This window comes from Psammomys obesus, unplaced genomic scaffold (assembly GCF_907164565.1).
Source record: "Psammomys obesus unplaced genomic scaffold, mPsaObe1.curated_primary_1811, whole genome shotgun sequence".
Taxonomy (NCBI): domain Eukaryota; kingdom Metazoa; phylum Chordata; class Mammalia; order Rodentia; family Muridae; genus Psammomys; species Psammomys obesus.
In genome coordinates this window covers 12,170,439-12,187,306 of record NW_026596149.1, presented here as the reverse complement: position 1 = coordinate 12,187,306, position 16,868 = coordinate 12,170,439, and the positions used below count along the sequence as shown (strand labels likewise).

General features: G+C 47.3%; 1 long non-coding RNA gene across 1 annotated transcript; it reads left to right on the top strand.

Moving 5' to 3' along the window:
• Positions 1-4,942: 4,942 nt before the first annotated feature.
• LOC129666633 (uncharacterized) lies at positions 4,943-8,994 on the top strand. The gene is made up of 4 exons (XR_008718624.1): positions 4,943-5,022; positions 5,800-5,999; positions 6,234-6,318; positions 7,335-8,994. It is a non-coding gene; the product is annotated as an uncharacterized LOC129666633 (long non-coding RNA).
• The last annotated feature ends 7,874 nt before the right edge of the window (positions 8,995-16,868 follow it).

Genomic DNA, 16,868 nt, shown 5'->3' with positions numbered 1-16,868 from the left:
CACTGGCTTGGGGCTGTCCCCTGGTTTGGCTAGGCGGTGAGTGCAGGAATCGCCCAGCCTGCTTCTCCTGCAGCTGGATGACAAGTGTATGCCTCTGCGCCCAGCTTCGTTCCACAAGCTCTGGGGATCAGGCTCCCATCCTCGTGTTTCTAAGACAGGCACTTCTCCAACTGAGCCATCTTTCCTGTCACATGTTCATGGCAGAAAGCCAGGCCCCAAGATGGCCCTGGTACCAGATGTACCCTTAGCAGCAGCACAGAGGCATTGGCAGCTATTTCGAGCCGCTGGGAGTGCTATGAGGGGATCCAGGAAGGAGGGGTGCTAGCTGCTAAACCTTTCCACGCAAAGGCCAGGAACCTCTCACCCCTGAACTGAGCCTTGCAGTCGGAAGATTTGATGGGGCCTACTCCGTCTTCGGCTGTCATATTTGGACAGCTCAGCACAGCAGCTCTTGACACAAAGTAATAATTGTCAGAAGAGGGTCAGGGCTTCACCAGCTGGGAAAACCCAAGAGCACCCCTTCAGAGGAACCCGGGCCTGTCCATTAGCAGGTCGGGGAACTTGCCCTGCTAGCATTTGCATCCTTTCTGCCTCATCAGGACATCCGACATGGGTGACATCCCTGAGGGGATGAGGCTGTGATATGCCCGCCCTCCTGCTGAATAGTGCTTCACAGATGAACCTAAATACCGCAATAATTATAAAAAGTCATAAACGCCAATTCGTAGTTCCTTTTGTCTTATTACAAAAGAAACAAATACTCTGAAAACCGGAAACAACAGCCAAGCATACAAACGAAGTGAACAGGACTTCCTCTGTGAGAGCTGCTCCTGTGAGGGTAGGGAAGCTCAGGGCCCTGTCAGTGCTGAGGCTCCTGTGCGCGGTGTATTCAGGCGCGTGTGCTTGTCTGTGAAGATGTCTTGACGAGCAAACACTTTTACTTAAAATAGAAGCCAGTCGTCAGTATAAGCAGAGACGCTATGAGATCACACATTTAAAGATATTCTGGTCACTTCCATATCTTTAGCAGCATTTTCCCATGTTCCACAAAATGGACTCTGGAATTTGTTGTAAAGGCTGGGGAATATGAATGAAGTTCAGCAACACAGACTGGGCAGCGTTGTTTTCCCAGCCCAGGGGCCCGGGGCCAGGCACCAGGGGCTGCGTCTTGGCATAACCCTGATGGGAGCTGACCCTATGGTCCAAGGAGCCAGGTCTCCTTTCCAGCTCTCTGGGTCCCTCGGGAGATTGTGACGGGGGAGGGAAAAGAGAGAGGGTGAGGAGGTGCTTGTTGGTTGTGATTCTAGAAACTCAAGCACTTTCTCCCAAGCTCCTCCTGGGTGTGGCTGAGGAGACAACTGGAACCCTCAGTTCTTCATTGTTCTCTCTCATTCTCATCAAGTACAGAAAAGGGCAGTGGGGGTGGAGGCAGCGAGCAGAGGGAAGAGGCAAGTACATTCCAGCATCACCGGAGCTTTGTGTGGAATCCGTGCTGCACCGCGCTCACTCCCTGAGGAACTTGGTGTTGTCACTTACTCCGTCATGGAGAAAGGCTTGGGAGGAGGCTCAGTGGAGGGACACTTGCCTCACACGTGAAGGCCCTAGTTCTGCAATTCCTGGCGCCGGAGGACGACATCTCAAACTCCAGGCACGCTAAGAATATGGATCACGAAGGTAGTTTTCAAGGCATCAGGCAGGCCTCCTTACTGAAGAAAGAGCTTTGGTGAGGTGTAACCAATGTCTTCATTTGTCGCTGCGTGCGTGTGGTAGGTGCGTGGTACGCACGCGTGAACGTGCATGTGTATGCACCATAAACGCACATGTGCAGGCCATCACGTGTCTTCCTCTATCACTCCCCTCCTTCCTGCCTCAGTGGGCGTCTCTCAAGGTAATGGGAGGCTCTTCCAGGCCAAGCGAGCTGTGGACGGTGATCCGACCCTGAAGCCCCAGGCTGGGGTTAGGGCCATAAAAAGCTGATTCCGGCTAACTGGTGGCTTTCCAAAAGCCAGTGTTTACTGTATACAGCTGATGACTGTGGACACGCATGCTTGTCAGTGACTAAACCCGAGGTGACAGACACAATGTCCATCACCTCCGAACTCTCCCTGCAGCCTTTGTGGGTTTATTGCTTCATTTGTGCCTTTGTCTATTTGCCATTGTCATTTTTGCTTTATGGAGGAGGCAACTCGTAATGAAAGATCTGCCCTCTTCATTTTCGTTTCTCTCGAGACGGGATCTCACTACATAGGTCAGGCTGGCCTGGAAATACAAATCTTCTTGCCTCCACCTCCCCAAACCCTGGGATTACAGCCATCGTGACACTACAGCTTAACTACGTGCACATTTTATCCCATGGGAAGACACTAGAAACTCTTCAGCTACACAGCTGAAACTCATGCCAGCCGAGGAGTGCCCCCGATTCTCATGCTTGGCCCCAGGAAACCCCATTCTATTCTGCACATCTGCGAGTTTATTTCAATACTTATTCAGTTCAGAATCCCTCCTTCTGTGACTGGCTTATTTCGCTTTGCATCTTGACTTCCAGGTTTCTCAGTGTTGACAAAACACAGCCAGACTTCTGTCTTTACACGGGTTAACTAGCATCCTAGTCTATGTGTATTCTCTGCTTCCTTTACTTATTCATCACTCCTGGTTCCATCACTGAGCTATTTTGAATAATAGTGCAGTTGCATAAGAAAAAACTCAGAGACATCCACTCTCTATGGAGGAAGTAAATCTGTAGCTGTGAATAGACAGTGTGGTCTGACATCTAGAAGATTCTAAAGAATCCGTGAAAACGCTGCTATAACTGATAATAATACAAACAAATTCAGAAACAATTCAGGATACACTATCAACATACAACAATAATTGGCACCTTATACATGACCAACAAACCATCCCAAAGGAAACGAAGAAAACAGCTCAGAGTATAGCAGCATCAAAAATAATACAATCGGCAAGATGATCCTTTTAAGTTCTTATCTACAATCTCTATTTACAGACTCCGAGCAAGCATCATCAAAAACCCAATGCTCACAGAAACAAAATAAATAATCCCATATTTCATATGGGGCCAAAAAGAACCAAAAAAAAAAAATCTAAAGAAAAAAAATAACAAAGTCAGAGGCACCATTCTTTCTGATTTCCAAATATATTAAAATCTATAGTAAACAAAACAGCTTTTATTGCCAGTATGGCGGCACTTGCCAGTAAGCCCAGAATTTAGAAAGCTGAGGCAGGAGGATTAAGCTGAAGGCCACCCTGGGCTAGTGAAGTAGTCAAGCTCTGTTTCAAACCACCACTAGCCAGTATGGGCCTGGAATTAAAACCACAGAGAGAAGCTGGTGAGATGGCCCAGTGGTTAGGGAACTTGCCACCAACCTTGACAATCCAAGCCTGTCCCTGAACACACACGGTAAAGGAGACAGCCAACTCCTGCAAGATGCCCACCTACATCCACAAAGGCACAAGAGCACACACATGCTATAAACATTGCAATAAACAAGCGCAAATTTAAAAATCGTTTACACGAGATAATGGAACAGTATAGCAAGCCATGAAACAAACCCACAGAACTGGTCAGCTGGTCTCTGACAAGGTGCCGAGACTAGCCGCCTGGAAAAGGACAGTCAGTCTCTCATGTCAACACCTGCTCTTGAGAAAACTGGACAGCCAAATGAAGAAAAAAAAATTCACACGGGATTAAAGATCTAAACTATAAATTCCTGAAGGAAATTACAGGGAGAAACGTATTGACACTTGTCTCTGCAATGATTTACTAAGCATTGACTAAAGAGGCAGCACTGTGTGAGACCGAATGTTCCACCAGCACAGAAAACAACTGGCAGTGGAAACAGCCTATGGAGTGAGGGAAAATATTTGCAGACCACTCAGACTATCAGGAGCAACTATCCGAAATACACAAACACTCCTTCGACACAACTGCAAACAGTGGCAACAAACATTCGATAAAACACCAAATGGTCCAACTCAGAAGAGGGCAAAGAACTGGAATGAGGACTCTCACGGAGGGCGTGCGAATGACGAGGTTTTCAACACCAGTAAGCTACCCCGCCCCCAGGAAATGCTAATCAGACAGTTTTTCTAAAACATAATCCTTAGCAACCTCACGTTTTTCTAACTTGTGGGTAAACACCACTGTTTTTAGCCTGGGCTTTCCATTTTCAATTGATCATCTAACTGATCCAAATACACCCCTTCAGGATGAACACTTTACGTAAGTGTGATGCTCCGATCCACCAGTAGAGGGCAGGGGAGGGCAAGAGAGGGGTACTGCTCGCTCTACCGTGCTGGCTATGGTCTACGCTGCTCCTGCCGCCCTGCTGGTTGGTGGTACGTATGCTTGGCACATGTGTCCTAGCACATCTGTCCTGGTGGCTTCAGGACCTCGGGCCTCCCCAATGACCTTGCTGAAGGTCCCCCTGCACACATACCAGTACGCCCCAAGCCTCCGGCCAGCAGCAATGCCTTGACCTCTCTGTGCGCTGTGCACCTTGTCTAACCTGTACTGGGAGGCTGTGGCTGCTGCCCAGTGACATGGGCCACGTCTGGCCAAGGCCGCCCTGCGGAGTTTGTGCTGTCGTTGTGATCTGAACATAGAACGGGCCCCTCAGACATTCACGGTTATGTTGGCAGAAGGTAGAAACTTTAGAGGGCAGGGACGAGCCCAGGTCCCCTGGGTCTGGCTTGGGGTGCTCTGCTTGGCTCGGGATCCCATTTGCATTTTCTCTGTTTCCTGGCCTCGGTGGTGCGGTGGGTTCTGCTTCACCACGCCCTCCCTCGCCCCTCCCTGGTGGACTGACACTTCTGAAGCCATGAGGGAAATAAATTCTCCCTTCTTCTGCTTCTGTTGGCAGTCTGTCACACGGACACAGATCTAGTTAACTCGAGCACCGCGTGTAAGTTTGCCCTGCCCTGCGCATGCACCCTCTCGGCCCCAGGGTGTCCTCCAGAGCCCTCCTTCCACACCTCCTCCTGCTGCTCAACAATCCTTTACAGGTGTCTTCCCTTGTTCAAATCATTTTCTAGCCTCTGCCTCCTGAACAGCCCCGCATGAACATCAGCAAGGACTGTGCATTGCCGTAAAGTAAACTTGACGTCAGACAGGAAAAACCCACTGGAACGAAGCATGTACTTATTGAAACTGTTATGTACCAGGCAGCTCTAACAGGGGCTAGAGGCTCGAGGATCTTTACTAAGAGCTGTGAGAACTAACTCAGGCAGTGTGCAGTCCCATGGCAGATCCCGTGGTCCCAGTCAGACAGAACAAACAGGGAGATTGAGAGGGGGCAGCTGAGCTCAAGGTGACACTAGACAAGAATTCCTGATGAAAGTCAGACCTGCACGGTGCTTGTCTACTGCTGCCTCGCTAGGGTCAGATGGAAATGTCACTGTTCCCCCTAAACATGGGGGCTGAGACTTCTCGTCACTGGAGATGGCTGAAATCCCATGTTGTAACAAGCAAAGAGCAAAGATTCAGAGAACAGAAGATGAAGGTCCCAGAACTCAGAAAGAGAACTCGCGAATGCACAGTTAACAACATTCAAAATATTGAATGCAGAAAGCTCTGTGTGACCCATTTCTTGATTCTGTTGAGAGAAAGGGGCCCTTCCCAAAACAGGAGACGACAGGTCAGCCCTTGTCTGTGAAAGACAGACACCCTCTGTCCTGCCACCAAAGGGTAGTTATGTTAATCAGCTCTTTTCAGTATAGGTTGTAAATGTAATAACCCAACATGGCTTCTGTGTGACTCCGTGTCTTTCCTTCATAAATCAGGAACAACGGGGTCGCCTCTGGACACTCGAGATTCCACCTACTGCAGCCTCCTGCCAGGGGCTTCTTGTTTAGAGTGTGAGGCTGGAGACAAACTTTAGCAATTACACAGGAGAGCAAATGGTGATGGCGACGGGCCAGAGACCAGAGGACACGGCCTCCCTGCTTCATCACCTGAGGTCATCTCGCTGTCTCACATGCCTGTGGGTCCCCCTGCGCAGAATTAGAGTCTCCCCATGGTCCCTGTTCATGGAGTTGGGGCTAGAATCTAACATAAAAGTACAGCCTGTTCCTTCTAATGACAAGAGCAAGGACCTGTTTTGTGCCTTTCCCCTTGTCTCTGGAATTGCTTGGCAATCTCTTCCTTCATGTTCACATGGTTTCTCTCTCTCTTTCTCTCCCTGTCTCTGTGTGTGTCTGCATCCTCTTTTTAAAAGGACATCAATTTAACAGCCTCCCTCCAGCTTCATTTTAACTTACTACATCTGCAGAGAATGTCTCTCCCAACAGCCATATGCCAAGGTATTGTGTTTAAGACACCAGCATAAGAGTTTGGGGTAACACAACAACGCATTAACTAGGGAGGTAGCAGTGGTCCTGTCATTACTGCTCACAGAGAGCCACGCTATGAGGGTGCTATGGGACACATACGGTGCTGGCCCCTTGTTCCGTCCTAATGTTATGCTTAGAGTCAGGCCTTCAAGGCCACATGGGAAGACCCCTCGTCAGGTAGGCTAGTGGCCTTGAAAGAAGAAAGAGATCCCCAGAACTGAATTAGCCAGTACCTCAATCTTAGATTTCCAGCCTCTACAACTATGAGCAATAAATGCTTGATGCCCAAGCCCCTCAAACTGCAGCCCTCGGCTACAGCAGCCTGAACAGACTTAGACAGAGGAGACCAATATTTCCAGGAAAGGGAGCCACTGGCTTTGTTGGCATTCTCATTGAAAGAGGATCTCTGGGATTTGAGGGAGGGGAAATTGGCAATAGATGGGGAGGCTTCAGAGCAGGGGCGCGGGGAGGGAGAGAAGAAGAGAGAGAAGGTGCCCTGGAGAGGTCCATTTTGTACATTGGAAGACAGGTCCTGGGGGGTGGGGGAGGGGAGGGCTGGAGAAGTGTTTGCACCTTCCCCCAGCTCTGTGTGGCTTTGTAATTGGCTGCCAGAATGCTCCTGCTGCTTGTGATGGCCTGAGCCATTGCACCTTCCCAACTGCTGCAGAATGACACACCCTGGCCTGGTGCAAAATTCTGTCACCACAGAAGGATCACTTACACTCTCTCTCCGCTATGGGCGTGGGGATGGTGGCAGGGCAGGAGGCGGGGGGGGGGGGCAAGCCGACATCTGCTTCCAAGCTTTGGGAACCGTGCATTCCGTTAAGGGAGGATGTCTAATAAGTACGCCCTGTGTGCGTAATTGTTTTTATATTAAGTAGACTTACTGCTGTGCCAGTGACAGAGCACACCCAATAAGGCGCATGCCCGATAGTAGTGTTTATAAATGTGGGCAAAAGGTCTAATACTGGCTTCTCTCTTTCCAGGGAGAGATCTGTTCTCCCAGAGGCTCATGCTCTCCACTTCAGAGACTTCTAATTTCCAAGACATCCTGCTCCTACAACAGACTCTGAGTTAATTAAGCTGCTTAGCATGCTCCTGGGTGTCCTTGTGCTTCACAAAAGGCCAACTTCTCACCTTCTTTAAAGGGACTGTGTTGGACGCGTACCTGGGGAAATAGAACGCTGCTGAGAAAGGTCCCTACATCGTGGCCTTTAGAACCCTCTCCTAACATAGAGCAGAGTTGTTTTAATACCTGCCCCCATGGGCTTTGGGAAGATTTCTCCAGTGAAAATCCCTTAAAGGAGTAACTAGCACAAAATGGAAGCCTGGTAAACAGTCTGTTATCACGGCTACCAATAATCTGGGCTGGTGCAGCTGGGACTCCTGTTTAGAATTCCCAGCCAAACGAAGGGTTAGCACTCCAGGGAAAGCCCTTAGATCACCTGAGCTGGGTAGTAGACTTCTGAGATACAGAAAATGCCTTGTTTTCTTGACAGTCAAGATTACAGGGAAGGTAAACTGGGATTACATCTCAGAAGACGCTAGAGGAGGCGCAACCAGTGAACTGTACCTCACTACTCTTCTCTTCTTCCTTTCAACAAGGAACCCTTTACTGAGGACAGCTGGGGCCTCCTTTAACTTTTTACAAAAACATAGCCCCTCTGTTGAGACCTAATTTAGTTTTTAGCATAACTGTAGCTCCTTTATTGACACCTGCTTTAGTGTTTAGCATAACTAAAGCCATGTTATCTTTCGTATCCTTTTTGATCGAAAGGTGAAATGGAGTTCAAGTTCTCAGGCTCTGCCTGCCTGACACAAGAATAGCCTTTTATGGCCTTTGACAAAAATCCAACACCCCTTCATAATAAAAGTCTTGGAGAGATCAGGGCTACAAGGCTCATACTTATAATAAAGGCAATACACAGCAAGCTGATAGCCAACATCAAATTAAAGCAATTTCACTAAAATCAGGCATAGGACAAGGCTGCCCACTCTCTCCATATCTATTCAACATAGTACTTGAAGTCCTAGCTTGAGCAATAAGACAACTAAAGGAGATCAAGTAGATACAAATTGGAAAGAAAGAAGTCAAAGTATTGCTATTTGCAAATGATGTAATAGTATATTTAAGTGACCCAAAATTCCACCAGAGAAATTCTACAGCTGATAAAATACCTTCAGTAAAGTGGCTGTATACAAAATTAACTAAAAAAAAAAAAAAAAAAAAAATCAGTAGCCCTTCTTTATACAAATGATAAACGTGCTGAGAAAGAAATTAGGGAAACAATGAGAGACCAAAAGATTAAAAATTAGCAGCTGTTATTTAAGGCCTGAACTAGCTGGGTGGAGAAGTCCAAGAATGCCCTGAGGGGAAGAACTGCCTTACTGAGTTCTTTCTCCACCTACTAGAGATACGGTTGCTAGGAAACTGGCCCATCCCCCTAGGGAGGGACACCAGGTCATTAATGGTCTGGAGACCTTCCTATAGTCAGTCAATTCAAAATGTGGCATTTTGACCAATAGATGCTTGCCAGGCAGGAACTGCCCCTGCCTTGGGCATACTGGGAGGGACCAGAATCTTCACATCACCCAATTAACCTGAGCACGGGGCTCTCGGCTCTCACCACTTAGGCGGTTGGGGGGTGTGAGCCCAAGCTGCAGCTTGTAATGATTTATAATAAAAAGAACCTCATGTATTTACAGCGGAGTCTAGTTATTCCTGGTCTTTTGGGGTTCGTGAACTGGGCAGAACAACAACATCCTTCACAATAGCCACAAATAATAAAAAATGTATTGGTGTAACTCTAACCAAGCAAGTGAAAGATCTGTATGACAAGAACTTCAATTCTCTGAAGAAAGAAATTGAAGAAGATATCAGAAGATGGAAAGACGTCCGATGCTCATGAATCAGTAGGATTAACATAGTAAAAATGGCCATCCTGCCAAAAGCAATCTACAGTTTCAATGCAATTACCATGAAAATTCCAACATAATTCTTTTCAGACATTAAAAAAGCAATTCTCAACTTCATATAGAAAAATTTTAAACCTAGGATAGCAAAAATAATCCCGTACAATAAAAAGAGCTTCTGGAAGTATCACTACACCTGATTTCAAGTTGTATTACAGAGCAATAGTAATAAAAACTGCATGGAATTGGCATAACAGAGTCAATCAATGGAATCAAATCAAAGACCCAGAAATAAACCTACATACCTACAGACACTTGATTTTTGACAAAGAAGCCAAAACCATACAATGGAAAAAAGAAGGCATCTTAAGCAAATGGTGCTGATCTAACTGAATGTCTACATGTAGAAAAATGCAAATAAATCCATATTTATCACCCTGCACAAAACTCAAGTCCAAGTGAATCAAAGACCTCAACATAAAAGCAGACACACTAAATTTCATAGAAAAGAAAGTGGGGAAGAGCTTTGAACTCATTGGCACAGGAGACAACTTCCTGAAAAGAACACCAACAGCTCAGGCTCTAAGATCAACAATTAATAAACGGGACCTCATGAAACTGAAAATCTTCTGTAAGGCAAAGGACACTGTCAATAGAACAAAATGACAAACTACAGATTGCGAAAAGATCTTCACCAATCCTACATCCAACAGAGGGTTAATACCAAAATATACAAAGAACTCAAAAATGTAAACACCAACAAACAAAATAAAATTAAAAATAGGGTACAGAGCTAAACAGAATTCTCAACAGAGGTATCTCCAATGGCTGAGAAACATTTAAAGAAACACTCAAGGTTCTTAGTCACGAGGGAAATGCAAATCAAAGCAATTCTGAGATTTCATCTTACATCCGTCAGAATGGCTAAGATCAAAAACTCAAGTGACAGCACATGTTGGCGAGAATGTGGAGCAAGGAGAACCCTCCTCCATTGCTGGTGGGAGTACAAACTTGTACAACCACTTTGGAAATCAATCTGGTGCTTTCTCAGAAAATTGGGAATAGCTCTACCTCAAGACCCAACTATAACACTCCTGGGCATATACCCAAATGATGTTCCACCAGTCAACAAAGATATTTGCTCAACCATGTTCATAGCAGCTTTATTTGTAATAGCCAGAAACTAAAAACTACCCAGATGCCCCTCAACTGAAGTATAAAGAATAGATACACAATGGAATACTACTCGCTATTGAAAACAAGGAAATCATGAAATTTGGAGGCAAATGGATGCAACTAGAAAAGATCATCCTGAGTGAAGTTACCCAGACCCAAAAAGACACACATGGTATGTACTCACTCATAAGCAGATATTAGCCATTAGTACAGGATAACCATTCTCCAATTAACAGACCCAAAAAAAGATAAGTAACAAGGAGAACCCAAGGGATGATACTTAAATATCTCTCAAAAGTAGAAACAGAATAGACAGTGGAAGTAATTGAAGACAGGGGTCAGGGTTGGAGAGTGAGCATGCTGAGAAATGAGGGTACAGACCAGCCTGAAGAGAGGGAATGGGAGGACAGGGGGCCTGCAGAGAGAAAAGAAATCATGGGCAGGGCCATATGTGAGACAAGCTGGAGACACAGGACAGGTTAGGCTCCTAGCAGGATATAAGGGTGACTTTAGCAGGGGTCATGGAGACTGAAGAGGCCACCCTCTAACTAGACTAGACTCCTAGTGGAGGGAGGAGACTTAGGCCCAAAATGTACCCTGCCTACAAGATATGCAGGGATTAAGACAGAACAAAGATTGAGGGAATGTCCAACCAATGCCTGGCTCAACCTGAGACCCACCCTGTGGGAGAGTGCCAAGCGCTGACACTATTAAGTGTACTCTGCTATGATTGCAGATAGGAGCCTAGCACAGCTGTCCTCCGAAAGGCTCCACCCAACAGCGGATTGAAACAGATGCTGAGGCCCACAGCCAAACACTGGGTGGAGTGCAGGGAATCTTGTGGGAGATGGTGGAAAAGAAGAGAGGGACTCAGAGGGGACAGGAGTCCCACGTGAAGACCAACAGATCCAACTAACCTAGACCCACACACCTAGGCATCTTACACATACATAGACAATGGGTAGCTTGGCCAACATGTGGGTCCCCTAGAAAGGGGAGAGGGGGCTGTCTCTGGTATAGACTGTGTCGCCTGCTTTTTGATCACTTCCCCTTGGTGGGGCTGCCTCACCAGGCCAAGGGGAAGAAGATGCAAAAAGTCCTGATGTGACTTGATTGCTAGTGTGAGTTGGGGAGAAGGCTCCCCTTATCTGAGGAGTAGGTGGAGGAAGTGGCAGGGAGGATGGGCATGGGAGGAGGGAGGGCCTATGATAGGGATGTAAAGTAGATTAATTAAAAATAATTAATTAAATTAATAAAATAAATAATTAATTAAAATAACTTTTACTTAAAATACTTGTTGAATGCAATGATACATGTATGTTCTGCTTAAGCAAAACCACAATACCCTGCTATGTTCCTTTCTCCCAGAATGGTAGGGAACTAGAAAGTCCCCATACCCTCAATCCCAGCCAATCAGCTTATAATGCTTTGTCTAGCTACCTAGACACAACGTATCTGGAACAGAAGTGATTCCTCCTGCTTGGTTATAGTGGGGGTTTTTTGTTTTTGTTTTTTTGTTTGTTTGGTTGGTTGGTTGGTTGGTTTGGTTTGGTTTGGTTTGTTTGGTTTTGTGTGTGTGTGTGTGTGTGTGTGTGTGTGTGTGTGTGTGTGTTTTTCTTTTAAAAACTCACCACAAGAATGGCTCAGGGTCACAGTCTTGGTTCCTGAATCTAGACTGTGTCCCTGACTGGTCAGATTTTGCTAAGCCTTTAATAAACCTCCATCTGTCTGAGTCTGGTGAGGGGTCAGTGTGCAGCTATCCCTGAAACACAACATACATGACATGTGGAGCAGAAAGTGCACTCCCCAGAACCCACTGCAGTTCCGTGGGGCTGGCTAGATTCCAGCCCAGGAATGGTGGAAAGTGATTTGTGTAAGTTACAGATCATTTTCAAGAAGAAACGTGTTCTCATTTGGCCTTCATGTAGAATGGAATGCAGATATTCTGGAGTGACTCAAACTCAGTACTGCAGGCAGAAGAAGACACGCTTGGAATAGGTGGAAAAATCTGACCCTGCGTCCCTGATGGCCCGTGAGGTGAGGACAGAACAACTCTGTACCTAAACCTCCTTTAGATTATCCTGAGTGCCTGTCCAACCACTGAGAACTGGAAGAGAAAGGAAGTGGAGCAGTGTGCCTGTCAGCGTCCAGGATTCCAGACCCAGAGGAGCCTACGAGGGCTGCAAGTGGACAATCACACTGCAGTAATACATGCAAGCGGGCTGGATGACGAAACTGGACGGAACTATGAACCAGGAGCCGGGCTGTGGGGAGGGGCTGGTGGGACATCTGTGTGGCCATGGGGACCAACTGGACCAGAGGCTGCATTATTACATGAGATCTGGTCCTCTTTTAAATAGGCTCCCCTCTCAACTACCCTTCATCTGGGCTTATCCGTGACCCTCTGGCTGTGCTCGCATTGTGCAGTCAGCGCTGTCCTGAGGGGAACCAGCAGAGGGGACGAATGTGTTCTGCTCATGTTCGGTGGACATTGCTTGTTGCACTCTTCCTTTCTGTGGACAGCAACGGGAATGGTCAACTCAATTTTTAGCTAAGCAGTGGGCACAGCCTAGAGCACAGCAGAGCCACAAGAGAAGACGCTGTGCCCGCATGCGCCTGCGGATTGTTACTCAGCCACTCTCGGGTTAGGCCAGGTGTGGTGGTGCCTGTGGGCCTGCAAGCCCCACTCTCAAGAGGCCGAGGCCAGAGGGTCCCGGGTGGGAGACCAGCCTGTCCTGGGAAGGGAGAGGAGGTGGGGCAAACTCCACAGCTGCTGAGATAGCAGAGCAGCTTCCCCGGCACTGAGGAGATTACTGGGAAGTCTTTGCCGGGAGAGTGGCACGATCCACAATTTGAGCCAGTGGGAAACCGTTCAGGAAAACAACAACCACCCCAACCACCCCAAACAAAGCAAGAAGAACACCCGCTGCGGGCAGCGCAGGCCAGCCCACCAGGCCAGCCGGCAAGTTTCCTGTTATCTGGCTCAGCCCCGTTTTAGGGGGAGCTGCTGAGCCATGTGGTAGGTGTGAGCAGAGACCTGCAGGGCCCCTGAGTGCCGGTGCTCCCCGTGAAGTCACGGCTGCCCAGGAAGCCACAGGGGCACCTAGAGGTGGCACTAGGCAGGGACACACACACACACACACACACACACACACACGCACGCACGCACGCACGCACGCACGCACATGAGTTTCACTGTTGCTGCTCTGGGTTCAGCCTCCCTCCCCGGCCCTGCTGGGTCCCAGGAAGATTCTGGATCTTCGGTGAGCCTTAATTTCCTGCACAGTGAAAGAAGGCCCCTTGCACGACACCAGTGATGTCAGGCTCAGTGAACACGTTGTCTACCGGAATGTGTCCTCAGCTCAGGCTCCCACCACCGAAGGCTTGGTGCGGGCCAGTCTGGGGAAGAAAAGCCTGAGGAGAACACAGTCTCAAGGTAGCCCCACGCTTCTTACCTTCACGGTTCAACCAGGTTTGTGTGGAGAGAGAGAAAAATCTCCTGTTCTTGTGTCTCCACCAGGAGGGAAGGAATGACTCTGAAGTGCCATGGGCCTTCTCCACAGGTTCTGGTCAACTGAGAGCCTGGGAGCCAGGGCTGGCCTGCGGTCTTCAGGGCCTCCAGGGCCCGGGAGCAGCGAACACCCAGCCAGCACGAGAAGCCTTTACAGTCACCCGACCACAGTCTTGCTTAGCCATAGCTCTGCATCTTACCCAGAACATTCTCTCTGATGGTCAAGAAAACAATATAAGACAATTATAATACATCTACAAGGAAAAGGAGGAAAAAAAAAAAAAAAAACCAAACACCTGCGCATGTGCGCAAACACACACACACAAGCATGCACGAATGCCCGAGCACACGCACGAACACATTAAAAAAAAGAACTCGAGTGTTACACAAATGGTGAACCTATCAGACATGAAATGTGAAAATAACTATGATTATGATACCAAGTGCGCTAACAGAGTGGACTGCAGGCGAGCACCCAGGGGCCGCGTGAGCAGAGAGCAGGGAAAGTCTAAGACGGCCATCTGAAAATGACCCTGTGAAACTAATCTTCGAACCGGAGGAGCAACAGTTCATCAGTTAAACAAAGTGAAGAGGAATTTGTTGACAGGCCCTTGCAAGAAACTCTAAAAGAAGAAGCTGCCTGGAGAACAGAAAAAAAGGGTGCCAGAAAGTGAGATCTCCATGCAGGAAGGAAGAACATGAGAGAAAGAGTGAGTGAGGACAATAATCTTCATTTCTTTAGTAACTGATCTAAGATTAATTTTTAGTTTGTTCAAAATAAGAACAACAATATATTCAGTTATGTAAAATACACCATTAATTATTTTTTTAACATTTATATATGTTTGGAATTTTTAAACTTTTTAACATTTTATATATTTACATATATAAATATATAATTGTTTTAATATTTATATATGTGGAACAAGTGTGTGTGTGTGAATACCATCATGCCAGCAATGACACAAAGGATGAGAGAGTGAATTAATAATGTTATTCTTCTGCTGTACTCATAGAAACCCACAAGGCAGCATAGCGTTATTTTAAAGTGACTGTGGATTATTTATAAATGTGTAAAGTCTGGCACAAGCACTTAAAAAAAAAAGAAGAGATAGGTAAGAAGGAAAGATAGGTTAAAAGAGTAGAGAAAATGGAATCGAAATGTTCAGGCTAGAGCTCAGGGTAAGTGTGCATGAGGCCCTGGTCCCATCCCTGGCAGAAAGGACAAAAGGGGAGGGGGGAGAGAGGGGAAGGACAGGGCAATTAAAATCATAAGAAACAGGAAGAGAAAGGAAACACCGGGCACAGAGACCACTGGGGTGCGGGAAACAGGGGGCACAGGAGAAGGCCTGAGGCTTGCTGGCCAGCCAACTCGGCGGAAAACTGATGCGCTCCAGGCTCAAGGAGAGAGCCCATCTCCAGGAATACGGTGGAGAGCCACAGAGCAAGAACCTGATTCCTCCACACGTGTACGCGTGTGTGTGTGTGCAGACACACACACACACACACACACACACACACGCATTAACATACAAACACCACACCACGCACACCACACCACACACCACACACACACAATGGAATTATACCAAAAGTCAAAGCCAGAAAGATAGCTGAACAAGCAAGACACTTCATAATAATCGTGAGCCAAGAGGGGAAAAAAATCTTACGACCGTTAAAACAGGGGAAATCTGGGGACGCGAAACGATTTTGTCTGAGTGTAAAGACAGGTCCACATCATCGGAAGCTTGTCCAAGCCCACGGGATGTGCAGCGTCCCGAGCGAACCGTACCGTGGCTCTGGACTGCTGCGTGATGGTCACGTGAGGGCAGAGGCAGGTCCACCGTGCGTGGGAGCGCCTTTCTGGTGCAATGCCCAAGCTGAGAAAGGACGTGTGTGTGTGGAGGACAGAGGTCCATGGAGAGATCAGATGTGCGTGGGAGTAAATTCTCCGGACTTCCCTCTCAGTTTTGCAATTTTCTCTCAAAGAAGACGAATTTCCTTTTCATTCTTCTTAAGTTTCCAACACTATTCCAGAAACTTTCTTTTTTTTTTTTTTTTTTTTTGTTTTTACAAAAAGGGTCACTGTGACTTGTATGTGAATTAACCCACCAAAGCTCATGTGCTGAGAGTGTGATCCACAGTGATTTTGTATGCATTGTTTTGGAAGGGTCTAGAAACGTCATCCGGTGGACCTAGCTGGAGGAAGTAAGTTACTGGGGCGGGCTGGGGGAGGGGCAGATCCTTGCGAATCTCAGGGCTCTTTCTCCTTACGTCCCGACTGTCAGGCGTTTCCACAGCAAAGTGAAAGCAACTAATACCGTTATTTTTAAAAGGAGTTCGGTCACGGAGGCAACTACGACAATCTGTTTAGTTTTTGAGACAGGGTTTCTCTGTGTAGCCTTGGCTGTCCTGGACTGGCTTTCTAGACCAGGCTGGCCTCGAACTCAAAGCGATCCGCCTGCCTCCGCCTCCCAGAGTGCTGGGATTACAGGCATGTACCACCGCACCTGGCAAGAATGATTCTGTTTCTAGGTAAACCTTTTGAATGTTTTAATTATGGGCTGGCGCAGCGATGCAGCAGGTAAAGACGCTTGTTACACAAACGCAACCAAGGTTGGTTCCCAAACCCCATGGTAGAAGGTGGAAACAATCTGGAAAGTTGCCCTCTCATCTCCATGTGTGTGTCATGTGCACAAGCCTGCACTTACCCACGCATAGCATACACTCACACGTGGATCTCTCTCTTTCTCTTTCCTCCCCCACCTCACACACACACACACACACACACACACACACACACACACCATAAAGTCTTTTTCAATTCTAAAAATTGTGGTGTGGTGTACATACGTGTTCATGTGGGCACGCGCATGTTGTGCGTGTAGATGTGTGCGCACTTGCGGCCTGTGGAGGACAG